This window comes from Polistes dominula, unplaced genomic scaffold (assembly GCF_049000335.1).
Source record: "Polistes dominula isolate Pdom_NZ unplaced genomic scaffold, Pdom_raw_medaka contig_78, whole genome shotgun sequence".
NCBI lineage: Eukaryota > Metazoa > Arthropoda > Insecta > Hymenoptera > Vespidae > Polistes > Polistes dominula.
In genome coordinates, this window is record NW_028301042.1 from 2,195,123 (window position 1) to 2,216,807 (window position 21,685).

The window sequence follows — 21,685 nt, forward strand, 5'->3', positions numbered from 1 at the left end:
AGTAAATTGAACAAAAATAATCTACAAAAAAAACTTTGTTTATTAAAAAGAAAATGAAATTTCAATTGATTGTGCAGTATTCTTCGAAATTTATAGGTTAGATTGAATGATTTATGAAAAAGTCAGTTAAAAGTTTTGTTTATATGATTTTACGAAGACTGTACAATATGTATAATGAAAATTATATGAGGAAAAAGTTGTATAAACAATAAATAATTAATAAAATAATTAAGAAATTACATTAGAGAACAATTTGTAAGTGAACCACCAGTCTTACGATGTATTTCGAACACAAATGGTACATCGAACTTTATTATTATTCCATGTTTTTAAACTAACCAATAATAATACATTTCCTTTCGATTAATTATCACTTAATTAAAATATATATATATATTGCATATTCTATTAATATTTTGAATTGTTTGCATAATATGTTGCATGTGTTATTTGTAACATTTTTGACTCAATGATAATTTTCAATTGAAAATGTTCATCTAATATAAAATAACCTATCGAATATTATTTAATACTCGAAGTATAATTAATAAGATTATGAATTATTTAAATAAATGTATACTATCGTTTAAACATTACTTAATTATTCATCGCTTATATTATATTTTATTTAAATAATTGATAAATAATTATTCAATTTGATTTTAATATTATATATATATATATATATATAAAACAACACATTTGAACAACAACGAAAGCAAAAGGATATGACCAACTGTTAAATGTGAACAAAAAATAAATAAAAACCGGATGTACCATCTGTTTTAACAATTATACCAACACGTACGATTTTTTTTTTAAATAAATTCAAACACTGTTGAGTGTAATTTATTTTCCTATTTGTTTATTTAATTTATTTTTAGTAATGATTTATATTTTTAAATGATTTTCCAATCGTTCGATCGTTACATAAGTATTATTATTAGGTTATGTTTTGAACTCTACTTTCATTACGCGTCCACCATTTTTCTTTTCTATTACGATTAAAGAAATGACTGTAAAAAACAACTTTGATAATTTTCATTTTAATCGTCCTTCTATAAAAAATAAAAGAAACAATAAATGTGTATGAGAGAGAGAGAATGAGTAGGCGAGAAAAAGAAAAAAGAAAATAAAAAGGAAAAAAAAAGAATGAGGTAAATATTTACTTTTAGCACTAAGGGAAGGGGTGGTGGGGGAGAACTATCGTCGTCGTAGTCGTCGTTGTGGCAGGTGACCCCTCCGATGTTTGTCCCTGAAGTTAGCAAGGACAGATATGGTCGACGATAAATAAATACTTGGCAATGGTAACACATATACACACTCTCACACAGACTGTTATACTATATTTCGAATCAAATAGAGAAAGAAAATGAAGAAAAAATGAAGTTCTTTCTTTGAAAAGTTGAAACATAATCGTTGTTTTTTCTGTTTTGTTAAAATAAATACACTTCAATAATAAACCATAATTACAAAATAGCCAACAAAAAGTAAAAAAATTCTTTTTAATTGTCATCTTAGCAATAAACATATATATATGTATAAGTATGTGTGTCTAATTTACGTAGAAACAAATAATAATGTGTGTGTAAGTAAAGTGGCTGCTCATTAAATCGCCGCGTTACATCGCCAACTTCAGGCGCGTTGCATCACCAAATTCACTCGCGTTTCATTTTTTCTAATCACACCCCCATTCTAAGGAAGTTTTTACTTCAATAAATTCTTTTAATTGTCACCTTAGTAATAAACACATAATAATGTATGTGTAAGTAAAATGGCTGCTTATTAAATCGTCGCGTTACATCGCCAACTTCACGTGCGTTGCATCGCCAAATTCACTCGCGTTTCATTTTTTCAAATTACACCCCCATTCTAAGGAAGTTTTTACTTCAATAAATTCTTTTTAATTGTCACCTTAGTAATAAACATATATATATGTGTATATGTGTGTCTCATTTACATAGAAACATATAATAATGTGCGTGTAAGTAAACATTTTCTAAGAAATATTTTTTCTGCAACGTCGTTTTGACTATCGGTGGCTTCACAGTAGTTAGGTTTCTTCGTGTAAATGTGTATATGCTTATGTATATTACGTGTATGCGTGTGTTTGTGTGTGTGGGAATACGAGATTATCTAAGTACACGATATTGACTCGTTTCAATGTATATATATATACATATGCATACATTGTACATACGTGTATATAATGTTGAACTATATAGATCCTGTTTCGTCGTCGTTCGATTCTATTATCGCTACTTTTCTACAGAACCATCTTGACGTTTACTTTCAAACACTTAACTCTTCCTACGCTATTATAATATTTTTGTTCTTTCATCTTTTATCTATCTTCGTTTTACATCTTTATAATCAGATCTTTTCAAATCATCCATGTTTTTTTTACTACATACTAAAATCAGTCCATTATTGTGACTTTCACGTGTATAATAACATCTTTTCAAATAAATATATTCTATCTAATTTTATTAATTTTGAAAATAAATTGTTTAAGTTAAAATATTTCTGTGTGTGTGTCATATCATTTATTTGAGAAAAAAAATGATAATTTAATCATGAAAAACTTCATTAAAATGTAAATAACATTTGATTGTTTCTCACACATCGTAAGTTTAATCGTTTACACGTAATTCTTGTTAAACCCTTGTCATACAGTGTGAAACAGCTCACCTCTTTCTGCGCAATATTCAGTAGTGACTAAGAGGTTAAAAAAAAAAAAAAGAAAATAAATAGGATGACTGACAAAATCGAATGATCATTCTCATTTGGTCGTAAAATAAAAAACAAATAAGTTGTTCCAGCTATTTGGACTCTAAACTCTGAATTGTTGTAGCCATTACATAATTCCTTAGAATCAGTTTTAAAGTAAACATCATCATCATCATCATCATCATCATCATCGTCGTCGTTATATTACGTTATATGTAGATAGAAAAAATTAACAAATCTGCTGTTGAATTGATTTATCTTACAATTTGTTGTTTTTTTTTTTGTTCAATTTTCTATTTTCTATTTCTGAACAATTGTTATTTTATCTACAAATAAATTTGATTATTATTCTTTAATGATATTTCGTTTTATATATGTATATATATATAAATGTGTATTTTATTTGGATTCGTTGAATTGATGAAAATTTGATTACATGAAAAGAGAAAGGACAAAATATATTCCATTTATTTATGTTACATCCATTAAAAATACAAATTCATTTTACCATTCAACGTCGACGTCTCATGCGAAACGCATCACATTTTTCAATGGGGAATTCCCCTCGCGAATTCTTTCCCCTTCCTTTTTCCTCCCCTCTCCCGCACCCCTTTCTTTCTCACTCTCTCTCTGTCTCTCTGTCTCTCCCTTTTCTCTTCTATTTTTTTGTGTTCTTTTTTATTCACAATAGCTTTTATTTACCAGTGAAATACAATACTGTGCAATCTCGTGGAACACCATGGGTACCACCACCACCACGACGATCATCATAGAAATTCGTGTGAAAAGCGACAAAAGCAAATGCCAGCTCCCAATGTATTCTTCTTCCTTTCATCAAATTTCACGACATAACCAACAACAATTACTACTACTACCATCCAACTATTCTGATGTAAAACTTTTCATTGCGAGCTTATCCTCAATCATTTCTTTTTCCCCCCCCTTTTATTTTAATCACATTTTGTATTCGTTCAAAAAAAAATAATTATTCAACATTGACGTATTTGTGTAAAACAATAACGTTAAAGATAAATATAAACCGTGTAACTTTGACAATCTCGAAAGATTAGGTTAGGAAAAATCACGTACGCCATTTTGATGATTTCGATTAAAACGATTGGTTATAAAATTCGTCGCCATTTTCTGAGAACATCAAATATACAACAAAATGGCAACTGATTTAGTATCCAGAAGAAAAAACAAAACATATTTTGACAATGTTAAAAGTGAAAAATCACGTACGCCATTTTGATGAATTCGATTAAAAAGATTGGTTATAAAACTCGTCGCCATTTTTTGAGTACATTACATATACAACAAAATGGATGTACTGGAAGATGGCATTCGCGATAACTCCAATTATAAAGGCGCGTCGTACTGGAAAATGACATTCGGGAAAGGCCCCACTATAGTGGCGCGTTATATTGCAAGATGGCACTCGGGAAAGCTCCACTATAGTGGCGCGTTAATTGCAAAATGGCACTCACGAAAGCCATTATAGTGACGCCGCGTCGTACTGAAAGATGTCATTCGCTAAAGCTCCCCCACTATAATGGCACCTCGTACTGAAATATGACATTCGCGAAAGCCACTATAATGGCGCATAGTACCTAAACCTACCTTTCATCTTTTTCATTCTATAATTTGAAAATATTCATCTCTACATGGACCATTTTATCGATCCCAATAATCGATGGGAACGTATAATAAAAGGTGTATGTGTGGTATGTGTGTGTTTACGAGATTGCATTTGAGAGAGAGAGAAAAGAGAGAGAGAGAGAGAAAGATAGTTTATGCATATATATATATCCGACACATCTTTGCTTTTAGCACAAAACTATCGATAATTCTTGTAGGTTGTACGTTTCACAAATGTGTAATAGTAGTAGTAATAGGTAGATGCACGCGTTTTCGTGTGAAATCGTTATTGCATCTGGCTATGTTCCAAGATCTCAACCTCTCTCTCACTTTTTCCAACCCCCCCCACAACCACCTCTCTTCTTACCCTTAGGATCCAAGATGTAATTTGTAACTGGAAACGAAATCGGAGACGTAATACGATTCTAGAAAGAGAGAAAGAGACATATGAGAGTGAGGAAAAAAAACAGATTTGAACGGAATACGTGTTGTAATTCATATATGTTTTTTTTTTTTTTGATACTCTTAACTTTAATCATCACATCCATCACATTTTTGAGATTAATGAAGAAAACATGGTGAGGGTGGAGATTGGGGAGGGAAAATATAAGAGATTGGGGGATATTTTGATACGAGTAGTAGTTTTGTTGTCCTTGTTTACTACTACTACACGTTATATATATATATATATATCTTTGTTTAGGATTTCTTACAGGTTTTTTAAAGGTTCGCTTTTAAAGGGCCCCTTTTACTTTCACATTGTGTGCTATCTTCTTTAATATTTCCAGGCGCGGTCGCCGATATGCGCGGATGTTGGCTGAAATGAATGCTACTGCGAGAAATCCTACGAGAAGTTGATGAACATAAACAAATTATTTTTATTATTACACACTTTTAAATTAATTTGAATAATACTAGTTATTTATTTCCTTTTTTTTTTCATATTAAAATAAATTTTTCCCTATGACTTCGAACTATGATTTGTAACAGGGGTGTAAACAAAATAACACACACGAACTCATACAATTATTACGATAAAAAAAAACAAATTCTATATTTTATTTTTTTATTATAAAAAAACAACAATTTATACAACTATAAAAATCCCCAAACCCAACCCAGCCACCTACCATCGCGTGGTGTCCACGATATATACGCAATTAATTTTTTTTTCTACTTTAATCTGAGCGTCAGATTAAAGACGTGTATGTATGCGCGTGTGTGTGTGTGTGTTAGGTCAAATATTATTGTGTAGAGGGCAATTATCTAAGTTCATTACGTCATTCTTCCTTTTTTTTCACTTAGGTCTTCTTTTTTTACTAAAACCTAGGCTCCTCTAACATTGCATTGCCATTGCATTGCATTTCGTTTCATTTCATTGGCACCGAAACTCGTTGAACAAATAAAAGGTGATGGTGGTGGGTATGATGTGTATGTGTATGTGTGTGTGTGTAAGTTCTTCTATCATATTGGGGTCTCCTGTTCTGAACAAAATGCTGTGTAAATCCGAGGAGTCGATTTTCCCTGGAGGCACCACGATATGGTTGGATGGGTGTGTGGATTAGAGGGGGTGGCAAGAAGAAAGAGAGGGAGGATTGCAGCAACATACTACTACCGGACGTTAAACCTATAGATGGTGCCTTCGTTTAATGACGACGCTCTATTTTCGTCGATGCCACTCGACGAACGTCGCCCTCGATGTTTCTGCTGCTTCTGCTGCTGCTGGTTGGTTGAGTTGGTTGAGTTGGTAGTGGTGGCTTCTGTTTTTTCAGTCAACAGGAAGTAATAGAATTTCATTTTCTTCGATGAACGCCGCAGACTTCTTCTTCTGTTTCTTTTCATTTTTTTTTTAACGGGGGAATCCTTTAGACAATTCAAGGAGGAAAATGAAATATAACCGTGGGAATATGGAAGCCATTTTGAATATAAGAGACTGGGGGAAAGAGAGGAAAGAACCAACAAGAGAAGAGTGTACAGTAACCGACTTCTTCTTCTTCTTCTTCTTCTTCTTCTTTACCTCCTCCTCGCAGTTTCGTAGAAACTTCGTCAAAGTTCGTGAAACTTCGTGTTGAATTTCGACGTCCATCTTCTTTTTTTCTTTTTTTTTCTTTTTTTTTTGATGACCAGTTGCTACTCTCTTTTTCTCTTTTTCATATTTTACTCGTTTAACTTGTCACAATTTATTCAAACGACGTTCGATAAACTTCAGAATGACGTAAAATATGTTAACAATTTGATTGTTAAGTTAGACTTGTGAGGATCGGGGGGAAAAAAAGCTTAATAATAATAGATTTATAGGTTAGGTTTTCGCCTTGGATAAAATGCGAGCGTGTGGAGTTTGAAATACCACTAAATCATACGATTCATTGAATAAATCATATAAAAGAGCATAGATGACCTACACGTTCTCGTTTCACATCGATCTAGAACATTTTCCAATAAGAAACGACTTTGCTGCTTCTCTTTCTATCCAATTTATCTATCTATCTATCTATTTCTCTCTTTCGTCGTTTTAATAAAGTGGGACGAATGCAAATTCGCTGTTAGACGAAGAATAAATCGCGTCCAAGTATAAAACGCCTACAATAATACTCTCTTATGCTTTCATGCAACCTAACCTAATATAACCTAACTTTTAACCTTTGACATATATCAATCGTTGTTTATACAATTGATTGAAATATTACATTCTTTTTTTTTTATCATTGAACAACATGTTGACTCTAAAAAACAAATTTTATATTATGCAGGTAGTAGAATTGTTAATAATAATCGTTTTATTCTATATTTGGCTGATATTATTATTCTAAACATAACTTTGATATATATATATATTATCATTACATTGTTAAAAGTTAAAGAACAAAAATGATAGAAACATAAAAGAAATTATTCGATATATATCCACGACTATTGTTCCATTTTCTAGACTTGGCAGGTGCTAAGGTGTCGATAGAACAGGTAGACACGAAGAAAAAGAAAATGGAGTGGGGTTAAAATATACAACACAACTCACATTTAGAAACACGATCGCGGAAACGCATGAGGAAGGCTAACTTATAACGTTATAATACATATTTGCGTGTACAGTTAGTATCAAAAGTATTTTGCATATATTTATATACTTGAAGTAGTGCACATTTGTTTTTTATTTGAACAAAAACAATCATGTGCATGGTCTTGTTATACATCCGTACTTCTTTCTAAATATATATTTTTTATATCTTTTGGATTTGGATAAACGTTTTACGATCTTTCGGAAGTCACCTCCTCCTTTTCCTCACTCCTCGTATCTTCTTTGAGTGCATTACACGACACTTGAAATAAAATATATATTCCGCTAGACATCGTAAAGAGACTGTAAAATTACCGAAGATCAGTTTTACAACCGTAGTTGAGTTCTCTTGTCTAACGGTAGTAGTAGACGAACGGATTTTACGTTAGCAAAAACTTTTGGAAACATTTGTTAAATATACAGTAATAAATTTTTATACAAAAAAGATATATATATTGATGATTATAAATATATAAATTGATTTTAAAATATTTCTAATATAATAATACGTTCAATAAAATTAATTTTAACGTAGGAGATCAATTATCATCATAAAACTAACATGGCGGCTTTCAAGTTTTCCCGCCATTTTGTATTTGAAGAGAAAATTCCCCCCTTGATTGGTTCTTTTTTTTCGTAAGAACTTAGAGAAAGACAAAATGGACGCGATTTTTCATCGTGTATTTTATTTCGATCGAAAAATCCGTCGAGTCAGTGGTTCTCAATCAGCAAAAAAGAAAAAAAACCTGAAGTTTCGGCAATGATGATATGCCGACGTGGAAGAAGAGTTTCAGTCGTGTTGCTTTTGCCACGTTGACAGTTCAACGACCTCTATTAAACGAAACCAGCCATGTGCGCCTTGTCAACCTTCCATCTGCGTTTATACACGTATATATACACTTGTATGATGTGTATGTTTATGTATGTGTCTCTGTATTTGTACGAATTTAACGTCTGCTGATGCAGATATACTTTTACGCGCTAAAAATTCATTTGGTTTCGGTGCCCCCTTCCCCCAATTCCTGTCAAGTCGCACGAAAATATAACAGAAAGTTGAGTCAAAGAAAAATCGTATTAAATATACATCTTGTTGTATATACATTGTGTTTCTACGCTTATTTTGGTCAAGTTAAAAAAAGAAAATATCCAATTGCTTATTTCCAATTTGTTTTTCCACGATATTGTTTTACAATGGTTTCTCCAATCCTTTTAAGAAAATGGAGAATAGAAATGGTTTTACAGTAATCAAATGTTCGTAAATTCTGACGAGCTTTATTTTTTCGCATGTCAACAAGATTTCTTGTCGCAGTTAGAAATATTTCATTCATGATTAGTGTTTAAAAATGAACGAAACATATTTCACAGAAACTTGCTAGGAAAATTAGTCTACGTCAAAATGAATCTTTTTGGGGAAACTGTTGTAGAGAAATGTTTGTCCTAAGTTTAGTTAGCCAACATTGCTGGTGCTGCAATTGCTGTTGCTGCAGCATTCGTGGGAGGACGAACGCATAGTCGTCGTGTGTTAGATAAGCATGCACATATGCATCTATGTACCTGTAAAAAAAGAGAAACAGAGAGAGAGAGAACCTTCCCCGTAGTTGCTGAACATTTGCAGAGTAAGATAGAAATGAAAAAGAAGAAGCAGAAGAAGAATCTCTACGACCCAGGGCTGGCCTAAGCGCGGTGAAATCGTTGCGATGAAGAGAAAGAGGATGGAAGGGGGTGGGGGTGGGGGGAAACTGAGAAGAGAAAAAAAAAGCATGCTGTTTCTCTCTGCTACAAACACGTACACACACATATTGTAAACCCACCAGGAGAGAAGAGGAGGGTTCAGTGTGTCTGCTGGGTCTGCTGTTGGTTTGCTGTTGGTTTGCTGCTTCTACACACACGAAGTTCACGCGGCACATCCCAATGGCGTAACTCTTGCGTTATGGAGGTTATGTTTTCTACAAAATAACATCTCAAATGTCTTTTCTCCCTACGTTTCTATGAAATTAAGTGTAGAAACCGTAAGAAGAAGAAAAAACAATTCTCTCAGATTGTTTTCCTTTTCTGGAAATGTCTATCTTTACGTGACATTTGTCTAAGAATAAGAACACACTATTGGTTAGTTGGTGGGTGGATGGGTAGTCTTATAATACGAAAGTTTATGTTAGGAGGTTATAGTAACAACGTAGGCCAATGAGTTAACATATTTTATTATTCCTCGTTCTTACGTACATATCTATAAATAATAATCAGTTAAGAAACTAGCTATGAATTAGTCAAGAAGTTGTGTGCTACAAGAGATATATATATATATATACATAGTCAAAGATTACGCGTTAGTATTAATAGTATTCGAACGGAGAACGTATTTAAGTTTTATCCTATCTCCATCTATCTATCTCTCTCTTTTTTATAATCACTAGATCACTATGTATACGTCAAATAGATAGAGAGAAAATTACTGCGAAATCCTAGATAGAGAGAGAGAGAGAGAGAGAGAGAGAGAGAGAATGAGAGGAACCGGTTGTCTCGTTTTTACGCCACGCCTTATTGTACGTTTTCGTCGTTCTTTTTCTCTTCTCTAATCTATCTCACTCACTCACTCATTCTTTTGCTAAGTTCTTTGCATGATACGGAAGAAGGTGGTGGTGGTGGTGGTGGTGGTGGTGAAAAAAATAAAAGAATAAAGGGAAAGGAGAAAAATGTGCATTGTTGGTGGTTCCTGTTTACGCTGGGACTTACCACTACTCAGGACAATGCATTGAAAAGAAAAGATATTCTCGGTTAACGAGGTATCTTTTTTTATTTTGTAAGGCTTTAGCAAGCCTAGAGAAAGACAAAGATAGATAGACAGATAGATAGATAAAAGTGTACGCAGCAGCCAACAGCAACAGTGATCATGCATTTTTTCAAATGTTACGCCATTGGAACAACTCGCACACGCTAACTTTTCCTTCTCCATCTCTTTCTAATCTTTACTTAAACATTTTTATCTTCTTCTGTCTGTTGCTGTTGGTGCTACGAGAACTTTGTCATTTTATGTTTCTATACCAAACCAAGTCACCAAAGAAGACCCCTCACGTTACACGTCACATGCATATGTGTTGCGTTGTTGTTCTGAGTATATTGTATACAGAATGTATTTTTACATACATGATGGGACGAGGGGACAGGGACTCTTTCTTTTCCCTTCTCTTTTCCTATCTCCGTCTTCTTTCTTTTCTATACGCACGAAGAACATAACCTAAAGACTCGAAACTGGCTTTCTCCATGCAGAGAGAGAGCCTCCAGAAGAAGACACACGAAGCCAAGAATATAGGCGCGGCAACGATCGTAATATGGACTACCGTTACTTGTATTCTTCTCTCTCTCTCTCTTTCTTTCTTTTTACTTTACCTCCCACTATATTCATCGTTTACTATACTATCTTGTTCGAAAAGTTTTAACAAATATAAGGTTAGGTTTATTTCCAGTAGTAATCATACGAATAATATAATGCATAGTATAAGAAAAAGTATAACATAGGAGAAGAAAAATTGAAAGACTAAAAAAGTTTTGAGGTTATTTTTAAAATCAATTACTCCTTTTCCTCGAAAGAGAGACTTTCTTATTTTATTTTCAAATTACAAAACTATATACGAGATTTTTCTTAGAAACTTTTTCATACAACTCTACGTACATTTAGAAAAATACGTCTTTACACAAATTTGCATTATTATTATATTAGTTTTGTTCGATTCCTTATGTAAAGTAGTAGAATATAGCGTCCATTTTGATTTTCTTCAATCGGCCATGTTGTGTCGTTAAGTAAGATGGCGTGGGACATGTACAGGTGTTTCTAATATCGTTCGATCATTAATAATTATTATTCACTATTATTATTTCTTATCGAATTTATATCACGCGTAAAATTTTATTAACGTAAGGACGATACAAAAATTAAAAAGAAAATAAAAGAAAGAAAGTAATTAATTTTGTTCGATTCCTTATGTAGCGTCCATTTTAATTTTCTTCGATTGGCCATGTTGTGTCGTTAATTAAGATGGCGTGGGACGTGTACAGGTGTTTCTAATATCGTTCGATCATTAATAATTATTATTCACTGTTATTATTTCTTATCGAATTTATATCAAACGTAATCTTATACATTAGATTACCGTAAGAACGATACAAAATATTAAAAGAAAAGAAAAGAAAAAAAGTAAGGTTTGATAAGAAGTAATTTAGGGAAATTATTCTTATAGGGGTGATATATATATATATATATATATATATATATATACACAGGGAAATTGATGGATAGAAAAATAAAAGGGGAATTAATGAAAATTGGTTGGAGGATAATATTTATCGATTATTTTCTTATCTATTTTTCCGTGTCGTATTTACAGTTTATTACGTTCAAACCTCGCTCTCTCTCTCTCTTTTTCTCTTTCTCTCTGACTTTTCATTCTCATCCGGTCTCCTCCTTTACGTATCTCTACATTAAAATAACGGCACCTTGGCTACGACAGAGACGGCAATCACCGCTTAACGTGACTCCAAGCCTGCGACCTCGAACCCACGCGGCCTCGTAATCGTTGCCTTCTCTCTCTCTCTCTCTCTCTCTCTTTCTTTCTTCTTCTACCTCCTTTTCATTCCTCTCTTTCTCTTGTATTAATCGGAATAGGAGAACAAACTTATCATCGTAATCGACACTATTGCCAACACGATGAAATAATATATCTCTTGAAAACAATGTTGAAAATACTTGTGTATATTTAATATCAAAAATAATATCGTTGTTCCACACAAATATATGTGTGTGTGTTAATAGAATTAAAATATATTTACACAAGATGTCAAAAAGGTTAATACAATTGAAATTTTATATGAGAAGATATTTGATTTGAAAGAAAACACATTTGGGATTATTTTTGAAGTCCCCCTAATTTGAAATCACAATATTTTGCATAATTTATGCTAAAAGTTTAGTATTATTATTATTATCATTAATATTATATTACGATCGAACGTTTATAGGCTTCTAAAATGGGTAAACGGTAAACTTTCAAGATGGCTTACGCAATTGCGCGCGCGTATGCACTAAACGCGCAGGAATAAACACATCGGGTCGGTCGTTTGTATGCGCGCTTACTTAAATATGCCACGTCGTATTCGTCGTCGTTGTTTTTTTCTTTTTCTTTTCAGAGTATAGAATGTATTGGTACCGGTTACACCACTAACAAACATGATTTCGTCAAGTGATATCAATATTTCGATATCACTGACCAATTACTTTTTTCATGATACGCATTGTGTGTTGTGTTTCGTAAGAACACATACCACACACTTAACTTCAAAATCACATACCGGAAGAAATGAAAAAGAAAAGAGAATCAAATTTAGGGCCCGCAAAAGAAAAGATACGAACTATGTAACCACGTGACGACCCTACATTACGATGACGACGACACCAACTATAGGTCAAGCAAAAGAAGTGGGAAAGGGGGAAGGAAAGGAAAAAAAAAAGAAAACGACGTAGAAGAAGAAAAGGCGGTTGGCGAACGTGTTGTGTGTGTGTGTCCATCCCGCAATTGCAGGAAGTCGTTTTCCTGCCATAGTAGCGCACGATCGCCATCTTCGGACGATAAGATTCTCGCGTTAGACTGGTCGAACATTGTTGGTGTCTTTTCTACACACTTGCAATGTTTATATTGGTCCCAATTTTCTTACAAAACAATAATAATCATTTTTTCTTTATACAAATGAATTATGGTACGACAATTTAACGATCATTTGTGTACAATACGAAAAGAAGAAGAAGAAGAAGAAGAAGAAGTAGTTCACTTCCAATAAGATTTATATTTCTCTTTTGCACTTCGATCGAAAAGGGTGGGAGGAAGATAGGAGTGGGGGGAATTGCAAAAGGGAGAAAAGAGTGACTAGATAGTAGGAAATCTTTAGAAAAGAGATAGAAAAAGGATGAGGAAAAAGAAGAAGAAGAAGAAGAAAGGGATTGGTAAAGGTGTTTTTCTTCCATCGGGAGAAGAGAATTTTGCGCTGGCTTAGCACACACACATACACATACACACATTCAAAGAAATGAAAAAGAGAGAGACGTACACACACACATACACAGTGATAGTGTTCTGTCTCTCTTTCTTTCTCTTGGTTCTTTCGTACGACGTCGCCGATGTTAGGAATCGCTCCTCGGTTTGCCCTAGTACGATGACGAAGAGACGAGAAGGTTGGTAATGTGAAGGGGGCAAGAGAGGGAGAGAGAAAGAGGATGGAAAGGAGAGGGTTGGGGGTGATGATGGTGGAGAATGGGTAAGGAGGGGGGTGAGTGAAAGAGGGAGCACCACGGCGAGTGGAGCGACGTTAGTATTTTGGTGCGGTGGTGGGGGGTTGGGAGAGTGCGAGCGGGAAGAGTAGAGTGGGGATGTTGGGGAAGGGAGGGGAAGGTATAGCAGGGCGTCAGCTGCGTATTGCCGCGCGGGCAAAGGGGGTTGCAGGGGGGCGGGTTGGACGGACGGACGGGACGGCAACGGAGCCCTAAGTGGGAGAGGAGAGAGGGTAGAGAGCTCGGAACGAGTAGAGCTGAGTCATAGCGCTGTTGCCACATCCTCGGCTGGCCTCGTTGAGGCGCCCACCGTCGTTCTAGCCGCTTGCTTGAATAAGCGCTGTTGCCACTTCTTATTCCTTTTCGTTTGTTCGTTTCTGGCCTGCTTGCTTGCTTGCGACGTTTTCCTGCGACGCGTTTTGCGGTTCTTACCATTGGGTTGCTGTTGCTGTTTTCTTCATCTCGTTGTCGTCGTCATCATCGTTTTCTTCCCGTCTTTCTGCCTTTTTAAGAATAAGATAAAAAAGAAGAAGTTTTCTCGAGAAATTTCTTCTTTAACAGGATTTTCTTTCTCACGGCTGAAGGGATTGTATTAAATACGTGTTATTGTTGTTATTGGTTGTACTGTTTTATTAGTAGGAAGGAAAAAACTTCGTTTGATAACGCACGAGTTAAGGGATTATCTTTTGTTTAATCGTTGGAATATGTAAAGAGACAAAAAGAAAGAGAGAATAATAGAGTTCGCAGAATTGATGAATATCGATCGGCCATTTATATATTTTTTCTCTTTTCATCATATTCCCCATTCTCGATTGAATTTCTTTCTTCTTTCCTCTCCCCTCTCTCTTTTCATTCTATCTTTTATTTTTTTTTATATCCAACATTGACAAAGCTTACTTTTAAACCTTCTTCTTCTCCTTTCCTCTTCAGGGCTTCTCTTTCTCTTTTCCTACACGTATTGGAATTTATGAAGAATGTTAGGTAACGTCGAGGTTAATAGGAAAGTTTACGGGCGTGGGAGAGAAACAATATGAAAACGACGACGTCGCCAATGAGAGGAGGATAGGGGTTTTATTCTGAATTTTTTTTTCTCTTTCTCTTCAACTCTCCTCTAACGTTTCCGGGCCCACGTACCCAACGTCTTTGTGGTACCGGACGATGTTTTTATTCGGTTGAAAAGAGCCAGAGCAAGCTGGATATGCGAACAAGATGAGGAGGAGAGCATCGAGGGGAAACTACGAGGGAACAAAAGCCTTCCTCTCTTTCTTTCTTTCTTTCTCTTTTTCATAGCATCGTCGTCGTCGTCATCGTCATCGTCAGACGACGACGTTGTCGCTGCGTTGGTGCTACTGCACCCGCATTTTCTTTTTATTTCACATTTCTTTTCGTAGAATCCTCTAAAAACCATTCATCCGTTTGGTTGTACTCTCATCATGAAGAAATCGCCGCTCACTTCGGAAACTTCAAACGAAGAGAGAGAGGAGCTTTCCAAATTCGTTTAATTCCAACCTCTTCTCTTTTTTTAAATCATCTCACTTACACATTCATATAATATTGCATTACACGAATATTTTATGCATATGGGACAAACTTACTCTCATTTCTTCGTTCAAAACGGTCGCGAGAATATTAGGATCCGCCATGTTGCGCATTATCATTCGCCATTTTGTAATTAGTAATTCGAAGAATAATGGATGCGTTCAATGAAAAATAATGACCAAAGGAGTTCACGTATATTCATTTGTTATCTAAATGTAAGAATGTAGAGATTATTTTGTATAAGAAATTACATCGAAATATAATTGCGATCGCTGTAAAAAGCTGAAGAAGAATTTTTGAAAGATCGAGTTTGAGTTTTTCTAGGAAAAATATATTTTTATTGAGATTATGTACGGTCGCGAGTAGAGGAAAGTTTATCCTACGCGTCATTGGCATATAAGTTTATCATCATTTATGAGAGATATGAACGCATATGTACGATAATTAAAAAATACGATATCGTGGTATGCATGTATATGTGTACATTCGAAGTCAGCCTAGAGGAGGAGGAAGAGAACACACACTATATACTGATAATACTTTTGCAATTGTGTGCCTAACGCTGATGAGTTTACGGAAGGCGAGTTTCTCTTTCCTTCTTTCTTTTTTTTTTCTTTTTTACTTGTGTACTTTGTCCTATACGTCTCTCCTTCTCTCTCTTTCTCTCTCTCTCTTCACCCCTGCGCCTCTTTTCCCTCCCCTCTCTCACCCTCAACTCTTAACCGTGGGCCGATGTATTGATTTCCTGTTCGTCTCCTGTTTCAAACGTAGAAAGACGAACGATTGGTCCGAGCACTCTCAACGTTTTCGATCATAGCACGTTTTGTGATTCTCCTAGGAAATTTATTTTCTATATGCATGTATACTATACGTTTGTATAAGGGGGATATATATATATATATATATATGTACATGAATACATACATATATGTACACATACATTGGATGTGAAGAGATTTATGATTTATGCCAGCTCGTGAAAGACGAGAGCAACGCTCTTAAAAGTTAACGAACGCTGGGGCTTCTCTACGTGTTTCTTCTCTATTCTAATGTAATTTTTTTATAAAACATAAACGCGCATACTTAAGAAAAGAAATAAAATAAAATTACATTCATCTTTATAAAAATAATTTTATATTCACGCACACGCACACGGTGTATGTGCGTCATTTGAAACTCCCGCTAGTATTTTTTAACCCGTTTCCAAGCTGTGTGTGTGTCTCTCTCCGTCGTTCTAGACAGAACAAAATGGCGGCCGGACGGGAGATATTATACGGCATATAAAATAATTAAATTGCAAGTAGGATCGAACTGAGAGTCGCTTTTTCGAAAGAATATATATGTACACTAATTTACAACACACTTTTTTCACGTAACACTTATGAGATTTTATTTTTACATTTAAATAAATTCTCTCTTATATTACCTGGTTTGAAAAGAAATCTCGTTATATCATAATATTATCACGTAAGAAAAGAGAAAATGCTTGAAAGAAACTAATCCGTTTGAATCCTCGATCCAGTATCCCCGATCTGACCTACAGTGAATATCTGAACACAGTATAGAGTTCAGAAGATATATGTGTGTATATATTTATTATATATATGTACACACACACACATTCTCGTTTGGTAAATCCGAGGACAAGAAGAGAGTTCGTCTCGCATTCGTCGAGAGCAGCAGATAGAAGGAAGAAAAGAAGAAGAAGACTGTGTGCTATGGAAGAGAGCACAAGTCCGTGCGAGTAAAATTCCTTGACGCGCGAGGAGAGTGAGCAAAGAAGAATGAGAAAGAGAGATAGATATAGGATGGCGAAGAGAAAGAGAGAAAGAACTCGGTTTTGTTTGACGGTAGGAGTGAGGGGAGGGCCGAGGTGGGTTGAGGAGGTTTGTTGGAAAGGGACAAGTGGGGTAGGGGACGACATGGTTCACGGCTCGCTTCGCTAGCCAGTCGGCCAGCCACCGTGGCACTCGATTTCCCCTCTTTACCCCATCGTGGCAGTAGTAGTAGCAGCAGCAGCAACCAACCAACCCAACCAACCTTCCTCCATTTTCCTTCTCTCCTCTACGTATTCGCACGACGCACCACGGAAAAAGACGATGTCGCCCGATGTGTGTGTTCGTGCGTGTTCGTAAATGCCCTCCCTGTGTTGTTAGGAGGAGTGGGGGAGAGAGAGAAACTTCTCCTCGAGTGCCTTCGATCGTGTGTACCGCCGCTCCCTTGTATGCCTTCTTATTTTACTGAGGGAACGTGAGGGGTCGAGAGAGGGTTAGTAGAAAGGGGACAAGGGGTGGTAGGAACAGAAGGGATTGGGAGGGATTGGGATACCGAGGTGAAGTAAGGAGAGAGGAGAGTGGAGTGAAAGAAGGTACGCGACCGCTACGCAGAACGCTATCGCTCCTTCTACTAACCGTCCGTTTGTTCGTTTGTACACGTTCATTTGGTGTGGTCGAGAACCCTGCTGCTGCTGCAGCTGCGACGAATCGAACGGCTTTTTATTTTTTTTTTTCTTCAAGAATTTCGCGTGAAATTTTACCCGAGAGAGAAACGCCAGTATTAACAGAGACAGGCAGTCAGTCAAACAGGCGGACATACTGCAGTAGGCAACAGCACACTGAAGAATTTTTCACTTTGTCCAATTTGTTGGTAGAAATGTCTGAACAAAGTCCTCCCAAACTTTGTACTATCTCATCATCGTCATCTTCTTTTTTCATTTTTGTTTGTTACGAAAACACGATGGCCAGCAGAAGTTAGTTAAACGATTCTTTTCTTGGGATATTCAGTGGGAAAAGGATTTTTCTATTTGGATTTTAGTATCATCATCACTGGGACACAATCACACGATTTGAAGTTATCGATTTCTAGGTCCTAGATTTGTGATAGTAATTTACGATGTATTTTAGGGTTTTTATGATTTTATGAGAGAGCAAGAGAGAGAGAGAGAGAGAAAGATGCGAGATGATCATCGAAGACCTTAAATAAATTATATCTTCGTGATCATTTTGAATTCGATTAATTTCAAGTCTTCTCTCTCTCAGTTTATGTCCCTTTTCTTAAGAGAATATGGTATTATTGTTGTATCTCTCATTTTCTGACAGTAGAATTCTTTAGTTGTCAAGCCGTGAACGTAGAAGAGAAACTACTTGCGACGCAACGCGACGTAATTGCGCATCGGCCCATCTGCGAATCGGATCACACGCTTTAGCGAGGAACCACGCCCCATGGTTGTGTGTGATGTTCGATCATTAAAACAACGGACTTCCGAGGATATGACGACGGAGTTATTTTACTTACGAACGCGAGGGAGAAATTAAAATGGGAGAACAAAAAATATGGGGGGGGGGAAACAAACAACAACCCACGGCAGACACGCTGATGAGTTGTCTGGTAACAGCAGCAGCAGTTAAGGTGTTCAAAGTTCCGTAGCAAAAAAACGTTAATGAAATAAAAAAAAGTAGGATTGTCGTATGCAAAAGTTTTAACTAAAGAAAAAAAAGGAACTGGGAATATAAAAAAAAACAAAATCCACCATTGTTTTTTTCAGGGTTTTCAGTTTTTGTGTAGAAAAAGTAGAAACCCTCTAAGATAGAGGAAAATGATATCTGTCCTTTTTAACAACGTTGAAATAATCCGAGTTGTGTGTTGGTTGCGTTTTATCTCGCGAATCTTCTTATCCCCCTCTCTTGTCGACCCTCTTCCAACGAGGCATATATGTTCCCTCCTCCTCTTCACCTCTTTCTCTCCTTTCTATCCGTGTCTCCTCATTTATTCCCTTTTTCTTTTTATAAATTATATTTTTTTCCTTTAGTGGAGAAAAAAAACAAGTCGCGAAAAACCCTTGCGCAAAGTTGAGCTCAAACGAGACCCTTTTGATTTTTTAAGGTTATTTTTTCTTGATAGTTATCAGTCAGAGACTATAGTTACTGGCTTTAAACATTTTCTCATCGGATACTTTTGTAATTAATTTAACGCCGGACAGATATTAAATAAGAAAATAAATCAAAGAGCAAATGATATCCCGATGATGGTTAAATTATTACTAGTCCTATCAAATGGGGGAAAATATTATATGTCGGATATAAAGTTTCCTTTTTCGATCGAGTAATAAAATAAAAAATATCGTTTCCTTTTTTTTTTTTTTGTTAAATAAAAGATAGAACAGAAAACAGAAGGAATAGTTTATAAATACGTGCAACTCGCGCGAGATCAGCCGATCGACTCGCTGAGAAAAGTCGAGTCTTCGATATCTGCGTCTGCGCGTAGCAACTCTACAAACGTCCGACCAATAGCAGTGGCGTTTTCATCCTCTTATCGACGATTATTCCCCACTCCTTGCACATTGTCAGAGCAACCGTGAGAGAGGGGACAATAAGAGAGCTTCTCCTCTCAGTAAAACCCTCCCGCCCCTCTTCTCATCCTCTTTGCAACCCAAACCTCCCCTTATTTCTGCGTCGAGGGAACTACGCCGTCATTCTCTGGTGTTCGTCTTCTTCTTCTTTCTCCTCCTGCCTACTACACCTCCTCCTCTTCCTTTTTCTCCTCCACCTCGTCATCATCTCGATGGACGTTATACTACCCGTGCCTTCTCCTCCGTTGTATTATTCTTACCGAGCAGCAAGCAGCAGCAGCAACCAACCCAACCAACCAACCAACCTTCTCTCTTTCTACTTAAAACTTCATTCTTTTTATTCTCATTTTTATACAAGATGATACAATATTCTCTCTTCGAAGAGCCCTCCTTTTTTTTATTAGAATAAAATTAAAAAGGGAATAGAAATAGTAATAAAAACTGTCTGGAAAAAAAGTAACAGAGGTTCGCGGACGCGTCGCCCGTTCGCGCAGCACAGAGTCCGTCGGTGACTAAAAACGTAATGGCGGGTCCGTAACTTTTTACCAACGCCATTTGTTATACATCTTTTTCCTTCTTTCTCTCTGTTTTCCTCTACACAACGTCGTAGATATTTTTATAGAAATTTTACTTTCTTTTTTTACGATATACATGTACACCTTCTTCTTTTTCTTGAATATATATCATCCCCCGTAGAGATTTTCGATATTATACTACGTTTCCATTTCTGTTACTATTTCTGTGCGCACATTTAAACCGAAGAAAATACATGAAATATATATATGTATTATAAGAATATGGTGTACACACATACATATCAGTTTATCTTCTTTCTCTACGAGTAAAGCGAACGAGTGAGCGAGGGAAAGGCTTGCTTGCCCGTCATGGCCGCTCTGCAAAAACATCCGCAAGGGCTTTTATCCGTACGGATCTGAATGCGTCGCCGGAGGAAGACTTCGATCGAGGTCTCGTCGTCTCTTCTCAGTTTGTCTTCTCCTTTCTCCTCTTCTCTTCTTACCAACCAACCAACCAACCAACCTACCTGCTCTTCTTCTTCTTCATCTTCTTCTTTCAGCCGCGCGCAAAAGCAGCGCAAATGCTTTTACGCGCATGCGCATTTCTATTTTCTCCTCTTGTTCCCCTCCAAAGCCCCACTTCTTCGTCATCCCACTCCCTACTTTCTCTACCTCTTTACCACTACCCTCCCTCCTCCCTCGTGTTTCTCCTCTTTCTTCTCTTCTTCCCCTTATCCCCACTTCCTCCAGCTCGTCTCTCTAACCTCTATCCGTCTTTCTCTTCCTTCGACTTAATTTCCTCCGCTCTCTCGTGTCGGGTATCGCGAGAGGTTTCTACGGGCAGAGGATTACAGGGTCTCCTCCCTTCTTCGAAATCCCAAACGATCTCTCTCAACGAGGATCCCTTCTGCTGCGCTGTTGCCGTTACTCAACCTACCCATCAGAGTATTACCGTTCAACGTTGCCAACTTTCCTTCCTACACTGTCGTCTTCTTCTTCTTCTTCTTTTCTTCTTTTCTGTACACCTTCTTCTATTACTTTTCAAACGTTCCACGGACTTTGCCTATTTTACCTTCCTTCGTTTCTTATTTTATTTCCTTTACCTATTCTATTTTATTGGATGTTAAAATATTGATGCAACGATACATTTGTAAAACAACAACGTGTAGCAGCCCCCTTATCCCCTGCTTTTTCTTTTTCTCCCATTCTCCCCATGTTTCTTTTTCTCTCTTTTCCTTTGAACTTTCACATTGGGATATAATGTGCCATTTGAACTTAGCGCACAATGACTCTCCCCTGAATATGTCGCGTATATCTTCTCTCGAACGTTTGCATTTCACGTTCATTGCCCCACCCTCACTAATCACTGATCACTATCACAAGAATACAATAAGAAAAGATTCTTCTTTTCTCAGAAGTGAATCACTAATTTTGTTTTTTCTCTTCAAAGATGATACATGTTGCCCTCGGCTATATAAAATTGTATAAATTTGTTTAGGAAAGATTAGATAAGTAAAGAAAATCTAACATTTATTGGTGTTTATTCT

At 36.1% G+C, this 21,685-nt stretch overlaps 1 protein-coding gene and 1 long non-coding RNA gene across 4 annotated transcripts in view; one reads left to right on the forward strand and one right to left on the reverse strand.

Annotated features, from left to right (window-relative positions):
* LOC107071728 (uncharacterized) overlaps positions 1–21,685 on the forward strand; it is an 81,363-nt gene that overhangs the window by 32,064 nt on the left and 27,614 nt on the right. The gene's annotated exons all lie outside the window — the stretch shown is intronic.
* Positions 11,758–21,081, reverse strand: LOC149031738 (uncharacterized). The gene is made up of 2 exons (XR_016177406.1): positions 16,702–21,081; positions 11,758–16,109 (listed from the first exon to the last, which is right to left on the reverse strand). It is a non-coding gene; the product is annotated as an uncharacterized LOC149031738 (long non-coding RNA).